This window comes from Impatiens glandulifera, chromosome 4 (assembly GCF_907164915.1).
Source record: "Impatiens glandulifera chromosome 4, dImpGla2.1, whole genome shotgun sequence".
Classification (NCBI taxonomy): Eukaryota; Viridiplantae; Streptophyta; class Magnoliopsida; order Ericales; family Balsaminaceae; genus Impatiens; species Impatiens glandulifera.
The window spans coordinates 42,299,744-42,315,899 of record NC_061865.1 but is presented as its reverse complement, the minus strand read 5'-3'; positions in this window follow the sequence as shown (position 1 = coordinate 42,315,899).

Here is a 16,156-nt window from a genome sequence, read left to right as displayed (position 1 = left end):
TTGACTTTGAAATGGGACTGATTGTCATGCACATAAAACTCGAATCGGTTAAGCGATTGGACTGTATAGAATCTGGCCTTCTCGAATCCCTCACGTAACACCTTCTCATAATTTGGAGATAAAACTTCTTCGTGATTAGACGCTCTTTCTCTTCTATCGTTAAACCAATGTTGTATTGTGAATCTTAAATACTCAGCCATTTCTGAAATGGGATACTTTCTGGCTTCCCTTCTCTGACTATTGAAACTCTCAGCATAATTGCTTGTGAGTTGATTGTATCGCTTACCGGGAAAAAATGCTCTACTCCATCTTTGGAAACCAATTTCTTCCAAATAGGCATCAATCCTGTGATCTTTAACCTTGATCTTGTCAAACCACCGATTAAATTCATGGACAGTGTACGCCCTTAAAGCCGAATCAAACTACGCATGACACTTATCACTTTTGAATTTGGCCACAATATTCATCTTTATGTGATATGTGCACGCACCGTGGTCTGCTTCTGGGAAAACAGCACACAAGGCATTAACGATGCTTGGGTGTCTGTCGGATACGAAGACGAGATCATCAACTAATCCAATTGCGTCTCTCAGTTTTTGCATGAAATAAGTCCAAGAATTATTATTCTCTGAATCAACAACGCCGAATGCGACATGATATAGTTTCTCATTCGCATCCAATGCAATAGCCACCAATAATTGACCACCCACCTTGTGCTTAAGAAAACTAGCATCAACACATAATACAAGACGACAAAAGGATTTGAAACCCCTAATTGAGAGGCCTAGGGACATGAACATATACTTGAAGTGGCCGAGCTCGTCTGTCTGTATGTCGGTTATGGTACCAGGATTACACTTCTCCAACATGTAAAGGTATGATGGCAGTATTCCATAGGAATCCTCAACCGTTCCTCGCACAGCTATTAAAGCATTTTCCCTTGCCCTCCATGCCTTATTATAAGTCAAAAATATCTCATAAGTTGTCTGCATGTCTTCAATTATTTTCTTAGGCAAGTGGTTATGATGATGGTCCATGTACTTGCTCTTCACGCACTGCCCAATAACCTATGCTGGTGTTTGCATTTTTTTCTTGGGCCTCGACAAAACTGAGCATGAGTGTTGTTGCTCAAATTTCCGGATCTCAAACATCTCAGAAAACTTACCTTTCACAGCCCGCAAGCTCCACTTGCATGTCTCATCCAAACATTTGAGTTCCCAAAGATTTTTTCTTGACTTCTCCACTTTGAATTCAAAATGATTGGTCATCGCATATTTATATAGAGCAAGTTGAAGTTCTTTTTTATTTTCAAACAACGAACCGACTTCCAATACGGTTTCACTAGTTAATGCCATCGCAAATGTGGGGTATGGCGGTGATGTGTCTGTCGGGTCTGTCGATGGTGTACCCATTGAAGATCGTCTTGCACTAGATGGTGTACCCATTGATGATCTTCTTGCACTAGTTGGTGTACCCATTGATGCCTTTCTTGCACTAGTTGGTGTACCCAATGATGATCTTATTGCACTTGGTTGTATAGGTATTGATGTTTTTTCACCACTATTACCATGCAAGTCCTGAGTAAGTGGGATGTGAGGCAAAGAGGTTTCTCCGGCTTCATTTTGACTTTCAACAAAGAATTCCGAGGGTACAACAGGTGGTACAAATTTTTGAGTAAGTTGTGGTGGTAGTATACTTTCTTGAGTTGGGTATGTAAATAGTGGTATCTTTTCTTTAGTAAATGCTGACTTCTCCACTACAGATACACACAATGGTGACACTGTTCGACCCAAAATCAAGCGTGATAAATATGTGTTCAAATCACCATCATTATCAATAAAAACAGGTTTTGAATTTCTGATATTCGGAATATCATACTTCACTTGGAGCACTAAATCGTATGTTGATATCTGCACATTAAGTCTATCGTAGAGTATATCAAGTAATTCAGCATAACGAGTACTTTGGGGTAGATCAAATGTTTTGATTGAAGATGCATCAAAATACAGTATTCCATCAGCATCAAGTTTCCACTCTCCATTATAAAAAACGAAAACTTCAGCTGCAATAAAAAAACATGATTTGATTTAGAGACGGATAATTAATACTTCGCGAATCGCTAGGCACTTAGCGAAACGGAAAGTCATTCGCGAAACGGAAAGGCCTTCGCGAATCGTTAGGCACTTAGCGACACGGGAAGGCCTTCGCGAATCGTTAGGCACTTAGCGAAACGGGAAGTAAACCCTAATCAATCTTAGAAACCGAACATCAATAAAACATGCTTAAAATAGACGTACCTATTGGAACAGTGCTCGTGCTCGTCGTGGAGCTCATAGTGGATTTCGAACGAACCGTCGCTGCCGAGATCTCCGACGAGTTCGCCGTCGCCGCCGCAGGAGTTTAGAGAGAAGGAGGAGAAGAGCGGGAAGAGAGAGAAGGAGAAGAAAAGAAATGAAAAAAGTACGGAGGTTATATTAAATAGTAAGGGTAATCTGGACATTTCACATATCGTCACTTAGCGTTTCGCGAGGGCAAAATCGTCCAAAAAAAATAAAATCACCACGAGCGCAATAAAATTAACAAATTACCATCAGATCAAATAACCTCATCTTTGAGGTTATTTGATCAAATTTCCCATTTTAGTATACTAAACTCGAACTTTTGAATTGTGTCGTATAAAGTTTGGACTTCTTTTTCATATTTTAACTGAGTATTTGTCAATTTCTTAATTATTTTATCACATTTGTAAAAAAAAAAAAATTCGATTTTTTCAATTATTTTCCCGCATTACATATTTTTTAAGACAATCAAACCACATTCGACAATTTTAAACGCGTATATTTCAAAAACATACTTAATTTAAAATACAAATACGTCCAAATTTGTTAGTGATATTCAAAATTATATCGTTTCGAAGTTTTGTGAAAATAAAAACAAAATCAATCTCTTTTCAAATGTTTTCAAAATTTTTCTTAAATTATACATTTTCTAATCACCCAATCCACATTCGACATAGAACGTGGCAATCTCAAAATACTTTATTTAAAATATACGTCCAAAACATTTGCAAATATCATTTTAATTATAAATGTGACAAATTAATTAGAAAAATGAAAATCATACGTTAAATAAGAAGACTAAAGTTTTGTTAATTTGAGAAAATCTTAAATGGCTAAAAGTTTGATAATTCGAGACTATATGACACAATTCAAAATTTGAGCTTCATTTAATGAAAACAATCAAAATTCGAGCTTCAAATAGCAATTAAGCCAATATAGAATTAATTCTCGTTTATTTCAATTGAGAGTTACTGTAAGCACTAAAATTTGACTTACTCAATTTATAAATTTTAAATAAATAAATTCAAGATAAATAAAATTAAGGCCAAAACATGATTAAATAATTAATTGAAATAATTATTGTAGTAATTAAATCTCAATTAATTAAATAAAGGCCAAGAAAAATAAATAAAAGAATTTGGGATAAATATTTTATTCATTTGATCTCACATAAATTTCAAATGGTCAAAAAATTAAAATAAATAATTTAGGATAAATGTTGTAACAATTTTATCCCAAATTAATTATTTATAATGCCCTAAAATATACAAAATAAAATAAAAAAATAAATAGGCAAAATAAATATTATGCCTATTTAAAATATTTTGTATATTTTGTAGGTTGAAAACAAAGCCAAATGGACGAAAGAAAAATTAACAAACAAGCCCTAAGGCTGAAAAAAGATTGTGATATTTGCTGTAGTCGAAATCAACTAACACGCGCTTCAGCGCCGTTAGCCCGAACGCTGACAGAACACCCAGACACTATAGAGCGCTGACAGAATGCCTAGGCGTTCGCATTTCAGCCCAAAACGACGACGTTTCGTCCTCTAGTTTGTCTTCTTCCTCACGACAAACAACAATGATGATCAGCCAAAACTTTTGATTCTTCAAAACTGATACTCGACCGATACTCAACCAAATCGACTGATTCAAAGGCTGAAATAACATGGTGATTATTTCACCTACGATTATAGGAGCAATCATGCCCTATAACGATAAACTAGATAAAGAACAAACAAAAGCCATTAATGACGTTTTGTTTAAAATTCGATCCACTTGATCGATGAACTGACTTAAGAAGACTATAATAAGCTCCCCCAGCTAGAACGAAGGCAAGGATCAGAATCACAAGCCCTCAATCCACTTCATATGAAATCCGCCATTAAAATTTTTAGGTTTTTTCTTGAAAATTTGTAATAGAGCCTAAGGCTCGGTTCTGGGTAATCATAAAGCTTCTAAAAGAGTTCATGATTATTTTTCAACTCATTGTAAACTTCTATTAATGTTTTAATTTAACTTATGAATTCAAATTAAAAAATTTTCATTTCCGTTTAACTAGTTTTATATGTTGTTTGTTTGCTCAATTTCTTGATTGAAAAAGGATCATGAGATCATTTACAAGCTATCAATTGAAACCAATTTGAATCAATCGATCCAAATCAATAATACCCAATTCTGATTTTGAAAATTTTAAAAATTGGGTTTCTATTCTTGATTTATAGTTAAAAAATAGTGACCCAAAAATCTTCCGAACACGTATCTAAAGGTGTTAAGAGTATATTCAAGTTGATCCCAAGCAATCCTAAACATGTTTAATCAAAAATCAAATTTTTTATAAAAATAAAAATTCCAGTTCTTGAGTTGGTTAAACGAACAGTCAGTGTTCATGTTTTAGTTTAACTTGATCTTAATATGTATAAGGAAGCTAATAGTAAGCTCTTTATACTTTGTTAAAAAAAATTGATTTTTTCTCAAGAACTGTTTGAAATGGAAGATCATTCCGATCAAATGATGCATCGGGAGGATGTTATAAATGATCATGAGTACTAGGCGAAGCTCCTCATGCCCTCGGGTTGAAGAATAGAGGCTCCAATTGAAATCACCATACCTACAGTTTGGTGTTCTTCGCATCAGACTAAGGGTCCTGCCTGTGTTCAATTTTCGACTAAGAAAATTGAACCCTCCCCTACACCCGACCGAGGGAATTCTAGTATAGGCTTGATTTTCGATAGAGAAAACAAGATCGACATGGTTTTTGACTAAGGATTCTTAGCCCTGACCAAGAACTCCCCGCACCCGAACGATGAATTCTAGCCTCGACCGAGGAGTTCTAACACCATATCGAGGATTAATGCACTCGACCGAAGACTTCTCGCATTCGATCAAGAAGTCTTAGCCTCGACCGAGGATCATTCACACCTGACTGAGGGTTTTAGCCCGAGACCGATGGATCATCACCCTCAACCGAGAGGAGCGGTATTAGGGCTCGTTTATTTGGGATTTTAATTTTAAAATTTGTTTTTTTAAATAGAAGTCCCAAACCATTTTCTAAAAATTAGGAAAAAATAACAAACGATTTCAAAATATTTTTAGATATTTTCATAAAAGAATATTTTGGTAAAGGCCTGTTTGGATTTATTTTTAAATTCTAATGCCTTAAATTGATATTTTCAGGTACCTTTTTCGATAATTATTGATATCAATCGTAGATACTAGCATTTAAATTAATATTCTACAATTTTAAATGCAAGAAATACATGTGCATGCTTAGGACTTGAAAAATATTTGGTTAAATAAAACGTAATAAAACTATTTTTTTAAAAGCCAAGCTTTTTATAAAGTAGAAACCGTTTTTTAACGAGTACGAAAGATATAGTGCGAAAGCCTTTTCCTGAGTATCACCAAATACCAAATTTAAGAGAATCTCTAGTCAACTATACGTTTATACATATATATACCAAAATATTTTATTGATTTTAAATAAAAATCAAATGACGACTCTTTTATCAAATAAATAATATTTTAAATTAATTATTTTTAATTAAAATCGAGATCAAACCAAGATTAAACAATTAATTGAATTAATTAAACCTAATTAATTAAAACAAAGCCCAATAGTTATTTTTTTGAGATAAATGTTGTATTCATTTTATTCCAAATTAATTTTAAAGAGCTTAAATAATTTAAGATAAATGTTGTATCCATTTAAATCCCAAATTAATTATTTATAAAGCCCCCAAAATATAAAATATATAGACAAAATAAATATTTATGTCTATTTAAATATTTTGTAGGTTGAAAATAAAGTCAAAAGTAGTAAAGAAAAACTAATTTCAAACAAGCTCCAAGGCTGAAAAAGGGTTGTGATCCAATACAACCAGAAATAAAAGAAATGGCTATAACAGACCACACAACCATTAGATGAGCGCATAGGGCTCATCCAACGGACACCAACAAATCGTGTTGCCCGCTGCAACGAGAGAAAAGGGCTTTCGCACAGTAGCATATCAACTAACGCACGCCTTATCGTCATTAACATAACACAGACGGAGCGCCCAACGCTGACGAAACGCGGACGGAACGCCCAAGCGTTCGCGCATTAGCCCAAAATGACACTATTTCAAGTCCCCCAATGCCCAAACGTAGAAGGAGCAAACAACGCTGTTTTCGACCACACTTTGTCTTTTTCCTCGCAAAGAATTGAATGAACATCGGCCGAAACTTTTATTTTTTTAAAAGTGGAACTCATTCGATACTTAACCAAATTCGATGATTCATAGGCTAAAATGATCACCCTAGCATGGTGATCATTTTGCCTACGCTCATAAGTGTAATGCTGCCCTAATTGGATGAGAACAACCGAATACAAACAAAGGACATTAATAACCTTTTGTCTTGAATTTGATACACTTAATCATCCAAATGATCAAATGACCTTGGTTGGCTCTAAATAGCCCTCCTCAAGCAAAATAAAACTAAGAATCAGAACCTCAAGCCTCCAATCCAATACTTACAAAATCTTCCATGAAAATTTCTCAAGATTTTTTAAAATTTTAGGAATATTTTTATAAGACTCTAAGATTCGTTTTTGGATCATCCCAAATCTCTATAGAGAGTTCAAGAGTGTTTTCCAACTCATAGTAAACTTTAATTCATATTGTAATTCAAGTTATAAATTAAAATTAAAATTTTTACATTTCACTTCGACCAGTTTTGATTATTGCTTAATTATTCGTGTTCTTGATTTAAATTCAATCCTAAGATCATTTCAAAACTTTTTCTGGATTCAATTCGAACAAATCAAGCTAAATCAAAAGTACCCAAATTCAATTTTGAAAATTTTGAAAATTGTATTTTGTTCTTGAGCTCTAGCTCAAGAATTACGGTTTAAAAACTTCCTAACATATTTTAAAAGATGTTAGGAATAATTTTTTATCAATTTCAATCGGTTTAAGGTATGTTACAATATTACTGAAATTCTCAAAAAATGGAAAAAAAATCATCTTCTTGGATTGGTCAAAATGGATAGCTAGTGTTCATGTTTTGGTTTCATTTAATCCTAATATGCATAAGGAAAATATTGGTAAGCTCCTCATGTTGGATTAAACTTTAAAAACCAAAATCAATTTTTTTTTCAAAAACCACTCATACCAATTCGATCCTCATCTTAATTGATTGACGTAGTAGGATGATGATAACCGGGTTCTACATGAGGAGACAAAGCTCCACATGCTTTTGGATCGATGAACGAAGGTCCTAGTCGAAATCTGAAAATTTGCACATGCCCTATTGTTGGAGGTTGAAGACGACCGATGATTTTGGCATTGGCTTGGATTTTCCTCGAGAAAACCAACCACTCTCTACCTTCGATCGAGAAATCCTAACATCCGACCAGAGATTTCAATCTTGATTGGGTTTTTGACCAAGAAAATCAGCCACCTCTACGTCCGACTGAGAATTCTCTCCTTGACTTAGCTTTCGACTGAGAAAATCAGCAACCTCTACGTCTAACCGAGAATTCTCGCATTGGCTTGGTTTTAGACCGAGAAAACCAACCAACGATTGTCTTTTGATCGAAAACTTTGTCTTGGCCTGACTTTCGACCGAGAAATCCAACTAGACATGGTTTTCGACCAAAAACCATCGCACACGACCGAAGCTTAGCCTCCGTGTTTACCAGGAGCCTAGACACGTTGACTTTGGGTTAAAACATCCCCAAACTAACGCATTCGACCCGATTTATGACTCGAACACCTACCTAATGGCCTATTTATTTGGGGTTTTTTAATTTTTAATTATATTTTAGCTATTAAAAACCCTAAATTATTTTTCGAAATCTGAAAAAATAGAAAATAATTTTAAAATATTTTTTGAATATCTTCATAAAAAAATATTTTGATAAAGGTATGTTGAATTTATTTTTAAAAATATTGACAAAGATACATGAAAAAATATCAAAATAAATCCCATACATGTCTAGAAATTGAAAAATAATTGGTTAATTAAAACATAATAAAAATTAAAAATTAAAATAAATAGCCAAAATTTGATGAATTATAAACCATTCTTTAACGGGTACGTAAGATGTAACGTGAAAGCTCTTTCCCGTGAATCACCAAACATCAAATTTAAAAAAATCTCTAATCAATTATACGTTTATATACGCATACAAATATTTTTATTGATTTTAGATTAAAAATCAATTGGCGACTTTCATTCAAATAAATAATCTTTTAAATTAATTTTAAAAAATAGGAATTTACTTTAATCAAATTATGATTTGATTATTTTAAATTCAAAAGGTTATTTAAATTTGATTATAAAAATTAATTATTGTTATAATTAATTTTAAAATATCAAAATACATTTTTTATAAATCTTTTAAATAATGTTTTATTAAAATATTTTCAACACGCAAATCGATGACAAGATTTTTCAAAGCTCGAACTTTTTTAGGAAAAGATATTTTGAGAGTGCTACTATTTAAATTAATTTTTCACATGTAACTCGTTATTTGAATTAATGACAATTAACTTCTTATCAATTTTTTTTATATATTTTCTTATGTACTCAAGGGTTCATTTGATTCAATTTATACTCAAATTATCCGCTCAAGCTTATTTTAGCATATTCACCGTTACGTTTCATTACGTATTCAACGTATTTTCGGTACCTATCTTAATTTTTTTCGTACCACAAAACTTTTGGAAATTTTACCGCACATAATTTTTTTATCTTTTCAAATTTTTTTTAAAATTTTTATCTCACTAGAATTTAATCATTTTTTTATTATTTTTTATAACGATATTTTGTGTGGATTGAATATTCATACGTATTTGCTCTCTATTCTGAATACCCTTGAAATTGAATAGACTCCTCCCTGTTTAGTAGGGGTGGCCAAACCTACGGATCGGATACGATCCGGTATTTTGGATCGGATATTCTCTTTTATTTTTTTCAAAAATTGCGATCCGTATCCGATCCGGTATCCGACCACTATCCGATCCGAAAATACCGGATCGGATCGGATCGGCCAGCCGGATACCCGCTGATCCGATTTTTTTTCATATTTTAATTTTTTTATATGCTAGAAAATTGAAATTGTTCTATTAAGGATTTCAATTATGAATAATGACGATTTGAGAAAAGATCTAAAGGGAAATGGGAAGAAAAACAAATGAAAGAGACATATTTTTGTTTGGGTTTGTAAAGGAAAATGAGAGAAAATATAAGGAAGAGGGAGATTTTGTATGTTTATTTGGGTTTGTAAAGAGAAAAAAGGAAGAGATAGATTTTTATTTAGTTTGTAATTGTTTAATAATATTTTTATTTGGGTTTGTAAAGAGAAAATGAAGGAAAATATAGGAAGAGAGAGATTTTTGGTTGGGTTTGTATTTATTTAATTATATTTTTGTTTAGATTTGTTTATTTAATAAATTTTAAAAATTACCGGATCGGCTTCGGATATCCGAAATCTTTTTTGCCCGATCCGTATCCGATCCGGAAATCCGGTAAAAATATCGGATCGGATCGATATCCGAATCCGATCCATCGGATACGGATTTTTTCGGATCGGATCGGCCGGATCAACGGATCGGATTTTTTGGCCACCTCTACTGTTTAGTCAATCTTTTGTAAAAATATCCATATTTTGAAGTTTTGAGGCGTCACAATGACCATCATGATCCAACACTCTTTTTTATGTCGAAATTGTTTGTTCCGAATAAATCGTTAAAGTATTTTTGCAATTAGTTGGAGAATTCTAAATGATGTTGAAATATGATTGTCATTGTGAAAATAAATATCATCTTATTTATAAAATTATTACTCAAAAGTTAAGTTAGATAGATTAAGTGATCCCCGAAATTATATTGCATGTATCAAAAGAAATAATATAATTTTTTTTAGATAAATTGATCCTGCAATGTTAAAATTAAAGTTGGTGTGATTAGTACCAACATGACTAATAGGAAAATATTTATTTTGATATTTTATACAATAGTTTAAGGACATAATTTATTTATTTTAAAATTGTCAATCACTAAAATGTTTATTACTCAATAAAGTTGGTTGAGTTAGTAAATTGATAACGAGATGTTAACATTTAATTAATTAAATAAATGTTAATTTTAGGGTAAAAAATACTTCACATGCAAAAGAAAATTGTAATAAATATATAAAGGGCTAGTTTGGAAACAGGGTAACTCATCCAGTTTCGATAATATTGTGCGCGTAATAGAGGAGTCCAAGGACCTATCACCATTCACCCTTGAAGAACTTGTTGGGTCCTTGGAAGCGCCTAAGTAGAGAAGGAAAAACAAGAAGGGAAGTCTTTTGAACATGCTCTCCAAGCTAATGCAACAATATAAGAGGAGAATATGCTCTATGCTCAGAGTATTAGTGGTAGAGGCCTAAGTGATAGATGAAGAGGAACTAAGTAAGTCGACCAACCAAACTGGTATGGCTGAGGTCAAACTCGGGGTGGTCGGACAAACACAAACAACAATATTGAATATTATAACCGTGGGAAGTATAAGCATTTTGTAAAGGATTTTTACTCGATAAAATATTACAGCTGTAGAAAGTTGTGTCATATTTCTAAAGATTGTAGTTCCGAGAAAAAAAGGAGGAACCAACAAACTTCCTTACCGATAAAGCAAATGAAGGATTGTTGCTGGTGACAAAAATTCCAGAAGCCGAGATCAAGCCAAAGTTTTTTGATAACTCGGTTTGGTACTTGGACACTAGTACAAGTAATCACATGTGTGGTGACGAGAGGTTATTCAAAATACTCTCTAAGATGGAGTCTGTATTCGTTTCTTTCGATAATGCTTCAAAAGTAGTTGTCAAAGGTTGATAAACGATCTGATATCAATAGTGAAATGAGGGAATCCGAGAAATCAAAGATGTTTACTACGTACCTGATCTCAAAAGAAACATACTGAGCATGGTACATTTGATGGAGAAAATGATACTCAACTCTAATAAATGACCAAGAACAACAACCGAAGGATAAACTCGGGATGCTCATTGCCTATGTAGAAATGAAGAAAAATCGCATGTACAAACTTGATTTGAAAATAGTTCAAGATAAATGAATGCAACTTGATACGGAGGATAAGGCCATGAAGTGTCTTTTCAGTTCTGTCATTTTTACTTCAGGGTTGACCAAGCTGGTGAAAAAAGAGATGTTGCTTGGACTACCTAATATGAAGCTTGAAAAGAGGTTATGTGAAGAATGTGTGATCGAGAAGCAAGCGATGACTTCTTTCCCAAGTAGTTCTGAATACTTAGAAAATGAGCAACTCGAATTAATCAATGTTGATTTGTGTGGACCGATAACTCTAGAATCATTTAGTGGTAAGAGATACTTCGTCTCTTTAACTGATTATTTCTAGGAAGACATGAGTTTATTTTCTTAAGGAGAATTCAAAAATGTTTGAAACCTTCAAAAAATTCAAAGTGATGGTAGAGAAAGAAATAAGCAAAGTCATCAAAGTAGTTCGATCTAATATAGGAGGTGAGTTCACTTCAACCGAGTTCAACAAATATTGTGAGGAACATGGGATCAATTGTTTCTTGACTGCGCCATATTCTCCGCAACAAAATAGTGTAGTAGAATGAAAGAACTAAACTATATATATATATATATATATTTGAATTAAAGAGAACTAACATGATACCCACATTCACGCCCTCCGCTTCAACTCAAAGCATTTTTAGATGGAATCAAACATGCGACCTCTTGATTTCTTAAGCTAACTCTTACCACTAGCTACCTTAGTGGGTTGAAATAACCGAACTATTCTCGATATAATTCGATCTATGTTGAAATAAAAGAATATGCCGAAGAAGTTTTGGGAAGAGGTGGTGCAATGCGTAGTCTATGTGCAAAATATATGTCCACGCGAAAAGATATGAGAGAAGACGCCACAAGAGATTTGGAGTGATTCGAAGCCGATTGTCTTTTATCTGAAGGTGTTCAGTAGTGTGGCATATGTGAAAATACAAATTCAGCACATGACACAATTAGAAGATGGGAGCAAGAAGTACATATTTATCGGGTATGATGAAAAATCTAAAGTATATAAACTGTTTGATATGTTAACAAGAAAGTGGTGGTGAGCTGAGATATTCACGTAGATGAATCAATGGCATGGAACTGGAGTAACCCGATTGAGGAAGAAACAAGCTCGGAGGTTGCTATGTTTTCAATATCAACAACCACTAAGCTTTTAGAAGATGAACCCGAACTTGAACAGTCCCGAATGAGAAGTCTGTGAGATATATGACACTACAAATGAAGTCCATGTTGTATGTCTCTTGGACAACTCAAAAGATTTGAATTTTGAGAAAGCTGAACAAGACGAGAAATGGAGATTAACTATGGATGAAGAAACTGGGGCAATAGAACGCAACAAAACTTAGTAGCTGACCGACCTTCATGAAGGAGCTCGACCCATTGGAGTAAAATGGGTGTAAAAATAAAAGATGAATGTTGAGGGAGAGGTTGTGCGTTATAAGGATCGACTTTGTGAAGGGCTATAGACAAAAGCATGTAATCGACTATGATGAAGTATTTTCTCTTGTCATGAGAATGTAGTGAATCTGACTTCTGATCTCGTTAGTTGTTCAAAATCAATGACCGATTCTACATATGGACGTGAAGTTGTCCTTTTGAAATGGAGTGCTAACGAAGGAGGTGTACGGTTAACAACCATTCGGGTACATGAAGAGAGGGGATGAGAAGAAGGTGTTGAGATTGAGAAAATCCCTTTATGGGTTGAAGTAGGCTCCTCATGCCTAGAATGAGATAATTGATAGATATTTCAAGAAAAACGAGTACGAGCAATGTCCATACGAGTGTGTCTTATACACAAAGAAATCATAAAAGGATATGATGGTTGTCGCTCTCTATGTTGACGACCTCATATTCATTAGAATCAATGCAAAACTGATTAAGGAGTTCAAGGAGGTAATGAAGAAAGAGTTCGAGATGACAAACTTATGCCTCATGAAATATTTTCTTGGCACAGAAGTGAAGCAATTAGAGGAAGGGATTTTGATATCCCATGAGAGGTACACGTTTAAATTTTAAAAAATTTAAAATGGAGGAATGCAACCTGGTTTCTACTCCAATGGAACTAGGCACTAAACTCTCAAGGTTTGATGGAGAAGAACAAAATGATGCTGGGAGATATCAAAGCTTAATCAGAAGTATGATGTATCTTATAAGCACGAGACCTGACCTAATATTGAGTGTTTGGGGTGAATCTTCTCCGATCTCTTTATTATAGAATCAGCTCGGTCCTTTCTTCCGTTATGCCTTTCATAGCTATCCGATGTAATCAAACTTATGGTTGACGCCCGTCAGAATATAGAGCCCATATGCGAAGTTAAAAAAGTAGGAGTCGCTGGTACTATTTATGATGTCCCTGGGATTGTAGCCAGGGATCGTTCCCTTGCTCGTAGATACAGAAGGAGGCTAAAAATAAATAGGATGCGTTCACACTCGCTTGAAAGGAGACCTAGTGCTTGACTACTCTCAGGCTTGGGTATGGAGAGTTGGACATTTCTGACTTGGACCATATTCGTCATCAGTGAAAGGGAGTGAAGGGCAAAGAAAGAAGAGGGTTTAGGCTTGCTTCAATTCCGAGACGAGAGGGAAGATGCCCCATTTATTCTGGAATAATTTTATTAGGAGGGTGATTCAGAGTCACATCTAAAAAATCCATCTCCACGTCTAACGAATTCGGGGGTCAAGTACAACGATTTTAAAAATTTTTTATGCTGGCAAACCTGACCCTCTTTTCAAGGACTTAGCAACATTGGCTGATGATGGCGGCCTTGAAGAGAAAGAAAGGAGGCCTGCCTGCCCCTCAAAAGAAAGAATGAATAGCCCACGGAGCGGTGCACGTGAGTAGCGTATCCACTGAGAATATGTCCTTGAGGGCTCCAACCAAAGAATACGAGCTTCCTGGGTACGGATGGAAGCTGAAACGGCCCTCTTTTTTCTTTTTTCTTTTACCGCGGCATGAAAGAATGAAGAAGCTGGAATAACTCAGAATAAAAGTGGCGCCTAGCCGTTGAGAGCGTCTGTTGTCTTTGTAGAAGAACAGTACGATCTTGGATCATCCTTCGAAGGAAAGGTGCCCCTATACTATCCCGTTGCATTACAGTCATCACTTCAATCGGCGCTTCCTCTGTCCAATATATACCCGCAGCATCAAAAAGAAAGTCTGAATTTTCCACGGAAGCCGGCTCGAAATATTTGATCTTAGGTCCTATCTTCATCCTGAAATTCCTGTTATGCGAAATAGAAAAAATAGGATATGGTTTCATAAAAGAACTGTATGCAACCGAGACAGCAAAGCAAGAGGGAATGGTTAGTTGTTCTCATTTCCTTATTGATACTTCAGGGTTTTTCCCAACCATTGATGGGATTCACTCTGCTGGATGTGTGTTACATTGGAATGCCTTAAAGAGAATTATGAGATTTATTCAAAGAACCCTATAACTTGGTCTTTTCTATTCAAAATTAGATAACTACCGATTAGTGGGTTACTCGGATAGCAATTGATGTGGCGATGTTGATGACTAGAAATGTACTTCAGTTTATGTATTCCTACTTTAGAACACGACTTTTACTTGGCTGCCAAAGAAGCAGCCTATTGTACTTATGTCTGTAACCCCCGGAAAATCTTTTGGTTCTGCGACAAGCTCGAGGTTCGAGAATTTCAACTTCGGTTTGTATGTCAATAATCTTTTTAAAATAAAATATTATTTTAAAATTTATAAAATAATTTCTGACAGTTTTTGAAATTAATTAAAAAATAATTAATTTGGGTTCAAAGTTAAATAATCTAGGGATTTATAGTACTCAAATTATAATTTGATTTTTTAGAAATATGTTATTTAAATTAATTAAAAATAATTAATTTAAAAGATTATTTATTTAAAATAGAGTCGCCAATTGATTTTTGAAAATTAATAAAAATGCATACGTGTACAAACGTATTTTTAGCTAGAGTTTCTTTTAGTTCGTAGTTTGGTGATACTCTAGAAAATTCTTTCGCGCTTCATCCTACGTACCTATTTTAAAAACGGTTTCTACTTATAAATTTGGCTTTTGAAATCGATTGAATAACATTTTATTTTAACCGATTATTTTTCCGGTCCTAGACATGCGTATGTTTGTGCATATTTAAAGAATCGTAACAACAATTATTTAAATTCTGGTACTTATTACGGATGATGTTGATTATGGAGGAAAATACTTGAAGAACATTAGTTTTTAAAGCTGTTAGGGTTTAAACATAAATCCTAAATAGACCTATATCAAAATATTTTATGGGGAAATATTCTAAAAATATTTTGAAATCATTTTTTAATTTTTCGGGATTTTTAGAAAATGGTTTGAGAGTCCAAAATTATAAAAATAATTTTGGAATTTGAAAATTAGAACCAAACAGGCCTTATGAACGGTGTCTTAGGTCATGGGTTCGTTTTACCGGCCGAGACTAAAAAGTCCTCGGTCTTAGTTGGAGACCCTTAGTCGGGGTGCGAAGGTCCCTCGGCCAGGTGCTAGAATTCTCGGTCAGACCTTTCGGTCCTAGGTGAAAGCTATCGGTCCTGGGTTTGTTAATTCTCGGTTGGGTGCGAGACTCTTTGGTCATAGGTCTAACTTTTCGGTCAGACCTCTCGGTCCTGGGTGGAAGTCATCGGTCTTAAGTTTGTGAGTTATTGGTCGGGTACGAGACTCCTCGGTCCTAGGTCTAACTTCTCGGTCGGATGTAAAAAAATCATCGGTCGGAC